Source organism: Cucumis sativus, chromosome 6 (assembly GCF_000004075.3).
Source record: "Cucumis sativus cultivar 9930 chromosome 6, Cucumber_9930_V3, whole genome shotgun sequence".
NCBI classification, from domain to species: domain Eukaryota; kingdom Viridiplantae; phylum Streptophyta; class Magnoliopsida; order Cucurbitales; family Cucurbitaceae; genus Cucumis; species Cucumis sativus.
This window is the reverse complement of record NC_026660.2, coordinates 21,068,947-21,076,136: the sequence shown is the minus strand read 5'-3', so window position 1 is coordinate 21,076,136 and position 7,190 is coordinate 21,068,947.

Genomic DNA, 7,190 nt, shown 5'->3' with positions numbered 1-7,190 from the left:
GTACTCTTTTCTCTTGAAATTAGTGAAAAGAGATGGGCACTTAGATAATGGCTATAATTAAGAGAGAGAGAGATAAAAGGGCTACTGTCTTTGTAGAATGGGGAAACTCACTACTTACTTTCTTCTCATCTAACTTCTTAACTATATCCATTTAATGTTTTCTCTCAAAATGACAATTTTGTTTGTCACTTAAATCATTCATTGGGATGTGTTTCATAGGGGATGGAAGTGTCACTTTAAGATTTGCTGAACTCAATGTTTATAAGTGAAAATGGGAATAGTTATGGTTATTTGGGTAAGATATGATACCTTGGAAGTTGCCGTCCTTTAATTTGAGATGGTTTGGAATGAATGTTTACTATAAATTTCCACACATTAGTGTGATATATGATTGTCTTATTAGCAGCCAAGCAGAAATATTCATGACATACTTTTAATTACAACTCAGACAAAGTAAGTATGTGTTTGTCTAATAAAGGGCCTAAATCATGATGGTATTGTGGGATAATATGACACCAAGTCACCAACTACCCGTTGTTATGGATGGCCGAGCCAAAATTCTAGGTACCTAGGAAACAAATTTTCGTATAAAATTAAAAGCATTTGATATGGGTGACAATTTGAATTTACTATATTTTTGTATGTATTTCACTCATATTTGATATTTTGTAAATAGGACAAAAACTTAAATATGGATATTTAGTTATAATTTTCTTATTCATATTTGTTATCTTAATAAAACGATTGATAAAGAGAGACTCCAAGAAGTGCAAATTTTTGAAGTTATTATACTCGATCATACTTTGCTTCATCAACCATATTTACTCCATTGTGAATATATGAACCATCAACCGCTACTCCTTAGCTTTGAAGATGGGTTAATATTCTGTAAAATGGAGGAACTAATGGAGGAACTAAAGCATATATATGATAAGTAGAAGAAATATCAGAGAACATACAAAATAATTAAGATTCCCCTTCCTATTCAATTTTTAGAGACACCTTATCCACATCAATCACAACATTCATTGCCTTTAAAAGGAGTCTTCCTAATAGAATAGATAACTCATAAAGAGTGAAAGAGGCATAACAGATCAATCACATAAAAAGTAGGAAAAAGGTCATTGGCCCTCTTACCAAAACATCCCTTAACCAAACGAAGAGGTCTAACTGAGCAAAGATCAACTAATTGCAGTAACCTAAATCAACAAATGGCACAATATTATATTGAAATTATAATAAACAAGAGCAGACATGATGTTTATAGCAAACCCTAAAGTCTAGCATAACATGCTCAAATTTTCTAGATTCTATAGAACAAGGAATAGAAAACGTACTTAGGACATCATGCTTCACAAGAAGATTACCTAAGATAATTGCCTCTTTCCTAATCTCATCCTTTTGTTCTAAACCTTTTTTTTCCTTAGAAAGCACCTAATTTACCCGCACTCTTTCTTTTCAGAGGATTAGGTAGACTTCACCTCTTCTTTCTATGTAACTTACTGACCAACAACTAACCTACTATGGAAATGAGCAATAGGAACATAAGGATCTAAACTCAAACAGGATCAAATCTTATCTAGTGTCTCCTGGATGAGCTGAAAAGTAGTCTCATAAGCATCAAGCTCCTCAATAGGTGCAAAGATAGGTGAAATATGACTCTCAACAAAGCATACGATGGAGATGACATTGACATTGCTTACATCGAACATATGTTGGAAAGAAAGTGCTTCACTTACTAGATGTCGAGTCTACTAATTAACAATGTTAGCCAACTAGGACACCTAAGTATCCAAGCTCTACATGTAGAAGATGGTCAAGTGCTTCAAGGTCCCTTAAAGTACATTCTAGCTCAAGCTCAGCCATGTTCTCAACTTTCTACTCCAAATGCTTTTGTGAAACCCATGTTTTGGAATAGGAGGGTTGCGAGGAAAAGAAGGTTATGAATAATGTTAAGTATAAGCTTAGGCGTTTTGGATGAAAGTCTGCATTCTAACTAGGCCATGTGAGAAATAGTTTGTATTTTAAGCTAGACGAGGAAAAAAGTTAGGAAAATTCAAGAGGACTTACTAGTGATCTGGATTAGTCAGCATGTTACGTGTGTAGAGTTAAAATTAATCATGACCTATCCAAATTGAGAAATATTCATATTTCTTATCATTTTAAAGAGATTTATTAGAGTAAAATTTGAATAGGGTGTTAAACATTCATCTTTATTTTCCATCCATAACCTATCCAAATTGAGAAATATTCATATTTCTTAATTAAAAGTTCAATAAATATTGAATCTAGCGATAAGTAAATTAAATAGAGGGTAAAATTAATCTTTTAAAAACACATAATACTAAATATTGATCTCATATTGTTCCATTGTAGCACTTGTTTCTTGGATGATGTTAATTTTCTCCTCGAGAGATATCAAAGCAATATAATTTGCAACATCAAAATCATTTTTCATATTTCTTAAACTAATTAATCTCTTTCGAGATATTTGCAAATGTTGTTTCCATATGACTTTCCAATTTTCATTTACTGCGACATTTTTTCCGATACACATCTAAAGTCTCTTTAAGATCACGTCTAAAATGTAGAACTTTCTCTTTAATCAAATATAGATCATGTCCAAAATCTATAACCACTACATACCAATGACTTATTATCTATCGACCTTTGGTAATTAAATTTTTCTATTTCACGTTGTGTCGAAGAAAAAATAAATTAGTAAGCCCCCACAGCTTTTTGTTTATAAGTATATCTTTTGGAGGCTGATTTTGAAGACCCCAATAATCGAGAATAAGAAGAAACACATTATGATGTGTGCAATTCAAAGGGATTGTAGAGACACATATTGAGAGCCATTCCCTTTACAATACATAATTTAGGGTTTTGTTTTAGAGAATTAGAGAGGTTGAATCTCAAACTTGTTTATTTGGTGATCATTATTGCTACTCAATGCTGCATTCAAAGCCATACTCTCTATTATACTATTAGTTGGAAAGCTTATCTTCCTCTTCACTTTGGGTGGTAGAGTGTGTGACATCCTTTGAATTATTCCTTTATTATGGTTGGGATATATGTATCCAAATTTTATTGTTGTAGAGCCTGATTTTAAAACCCTATTCGTTCATATTGCTCTAATAAAACTTGACCCATACTGCATAATTTTTATCGACATTTCTTTTAGATGTATTGTATGTTATAAGATTGAGGTGCACTATTAACTTTTTTCTACCGCTATGATATATTAAGAATAATGTAATTTTAATATCAATAAGATATGAACAATAACGGATTCAGAATTTCACTTAAGGAGTTCATATAAATATAATTTGATATGAATTAATATAATATTCAAATTATATAATATCTTCGAAAAAAATCTAATTAACTAACACATAGAAAGTAATAAATCAAAAATTTTAAAAATTAGTGATCTATTAACCCCTCAATTTGAGTTATTGAATTTTAGAAAATATATGTTTAACATGTAATATAAGATATTTTTTTTAAGAATATGGAACTATTGGAAAACAAAAATCAAAATTTGAGGTTGGATTAAAAAAAGTATTTTGTCTAATACAAACGGTTGATTTTTAAGCATTTTCATACCGTATGAGATTTTTAGATAATAAATTGAAAGTTCTATATATATATTTAACATTTTAAAGAGATTTATTAGAGTAAAATTTGAAAGATTAGATATTTATTTGTCATAATTTGAAAAACTGAGTGTTAAACTTATAGTAGCTTAAATGTAATTTTAAATAATAATATTAAAGTAAATAACCAAAATATATATATATGCAAAAATTGTGTTTATATATATTTTTGCGATTTTCTCTTAATTTTGTATATCATTTGAAATTTAAATTAAACAATTGGTTAAACATATAGGAATAGTTTGGATTGAAGAGAATAAAATTGTTAGGAATTTAAAATTGGTTGTGTTTGGTTGTGTATAGGATGATATTAAGAATGTGTGGGAATAAATAAATAACAAATAAATAAATAATCGAGGGACAAACTCGGAGCAACGTTCCTTCAAGATGAAAACAATTGATTTATATTTTAAAACTCGAGACAAAGTTGCCCCAAGATCACTCCGAGTTTGAAAGAAGGAATCGCAAACCTTTGCTCTTGACATGATTGAAAATCCTCCTCTTGGATTGAATAATAAATCCTAAAAAATATATTTTCTAAAATTAAAAAAAATACTCATCAACCAAACATAGGCTTTGTAAGCTCATACTCGTTTCCATCCTCCTAACCTACAAACAAACGAGCTCATAAATGTTTAAACGTGAGATAGAACCCTAAATCTTCATTATTTTTTTTCAGCAGTTTAAATTTTAAAAATTTTAGAAACAAAATGTATAGTTTCAAAACGTATAGACAACAACATTTTGAAGTGATAACTTAAAAGAAAAAGAAAAACAATGAAAAATAAAGAGATGGGTGAAAATTAAAAAGAAAGTGGGAAAGATATTAAATATGAAAATAGGGGACTGATCCATTAAATATAAAGACAATGACACAATATTCAGACAAGAGGACAGTTGATAATTACAAAATTGAATTTAATGAGTACATGCAACCATAGCAACCCATTACATTACATTAACCCCCAAAAATAAAATTAAACCCAATAATAAAAAAGAAAAAAAAAAGCATATATTTTCTTTCTTTCTTTTTTTCTTCTTTTGAAGCCAAAAAAATAAAATAAAATAATTGTCCACGTAAACCCTTTTGAATAAATAATCTAACATGGGAATTTCAGGTGTTCTTTAATGCTTTCACATCCCCCACTTTATTTACATATATATATATAAATATAATATCAAAATTATTTATTATAGTTCTACGTGTTCTTTCATAATTTAATTTAATCAAATAATGATGTGAACTTTGTAAAATATAGGAATTCGATTATACTGTTAATCAAAGAATAATTAAGACATCAAGAAAAGTGGATCAATCATACCTCTAAAATATAGTGTTACTGTTTCTTTTATGACTTTTTCAAGTAATTTTTCACGGACATAAATCACTTATCGTTGAAGATTGATTGATGAGTAATATTTCAATTTCAAATAAATACATTCCAATAATATAATTTGTGAATGTTATAGAAATGCTTGTAACGATGAATAATTATTTGTGTCATATACATATCAATACTATGTTTTGGTCTACTTTGACACAATTCGTACAACCATAAATATGAACTTTCATACACAACAGTATATAGTCGACAACATATTTATACAAAAAAGAAAATAACTAGTAACCAAACTTTGGCTAAAGAAAGAAACTAAAATACAAGAAATGTTGCCACAGAATGTGTTGTTGGCACCAACCCAAACAAAAGGACACATGTATATAAATAAGTTATTTGATTTGGTCGTTCCCTCCCTCGGTTAGTTGGTTTGTGGAAGACCTACTAAAATAATGACATTTATTTTAAAATACATGTCAATTCATCAATGTTTCGACGATGTACTTCGCTCAAAGTTCATAATTCTCCCAACTCATTAAATACACTAATCTTATTCAAACCCTAAAACCTTTCGTCGTGTTTGTTGCCCTCTTTGTTGTTGCTTGGTGTCTTGGTCCTAGACTATGGGATTTTCTATATATATATATATATCTTTCAAGAAAAAATCACTAACTCTAAACATTGTTAGTTATCGTAAATGTGGTAAATTCAAAAACTTATAGATATATAATTTCTAAAATGGTTGTTTTTGATAATAACCAATATGGAAATAATTGAAAAATAATATGACCAAATATAAATTAATTAGAGAAATTATGATGAATTTTTCATTTATTCATGATCATTAGAAAATATTTAAATCGTTTTCAATAAAAGAAGTTATAAGGAAAATAATTGTTGGTCTTTAATAACAATGAATTGAAGTCATAGATTGAACTGGAAAAGTCGTATAAAAGTCTAATTTCCTTTGCAATTTCTCATTATTTTTCTTTTCAATCTAATGACTTTGAATAACTGTCACTCTTTAATAATTATATTCATAAATTGTTGAAAAAAAATTCACAAAAGTTAAATGTTTTCAAATTTCCCATTTTTCTTATAAGAAGAGTGAGATGATTCATAAATTTGATTATCTTTTTGTGTCACATAAACTTCATCAATCCTACTGTCAGATCTATAAAATTATCATAAATCATATTCCTAAGTTGCTATCAACTTGAATTTCCCTAAATAATAAGTAGTTTATTCTCATTTTAAAAAATGTTATAATTTATTTCTTTAGTTACTTTTTTCTATATATATATATATAATTGAAAGTTTAACCTACACTTTTATTAATATAGACAAATGTAGACGTTTGAATAGACGGTATATTACAAAATATTAATTAAAAGAAAAGAATATTAAAGAAATAAAAAGAAAAAATCTAGTCAACGTACTTTCCAAAAGTGAAAGGTTTGATTCTTCATACCTACAAAAGTGAAAGGTTTGATTCTTCATACCTACAATTATTTATATGTTGGACTAAAAAATTACACTTTGATTGTTTTTGAACGCCCTCTTTTCTCCTCATCTATAAAAGCAAATATATGAATGATGTAGATGTTACGCAACAGTTTGCATTGATTCAAATTGCATTTGGTTTGAGAGCATGTATATGTGTGATCAACAGTGAATAGATGGTGAGGTCAATCTCATTGCAAAAGGGCTAACATCAATTTGATATCGTTGCAGGTAGCTAACACACTCATTACGTAAGCCAATATTTAGTTCGATGGGAGAGAAATAGAATAATTTAGTTATTATAGAGATAGTACTGTCTCTCTATTTATCATGTCACATGTCAACAATCTACCAATGGTGTTCCACAAATATCAAAATTGTATTTACAAAGACGAAGCTACTAAATATTTCTTTAGAATTAAAAAAAAAAAAGTTATGTGTCGTCGAATTGATGAAAATATTAGGAAAAAGAAAGACAATTAATTCTGCTACCCAGACTAGCAGCAATAATTTTCATTTATGTTATAAAAGAAATTCTATATGACAGAAAGCTAGGGGTCTCCTTCCACCAACATAGAGGGAGCTGTGCTCTCCTATTGGAAAATATAAGTATTAGGATAGCCACATGTGCAAGAATAATGAATCTCATTATTAAACAATATATGAATATGAAGAGCTACATATTCCAAAT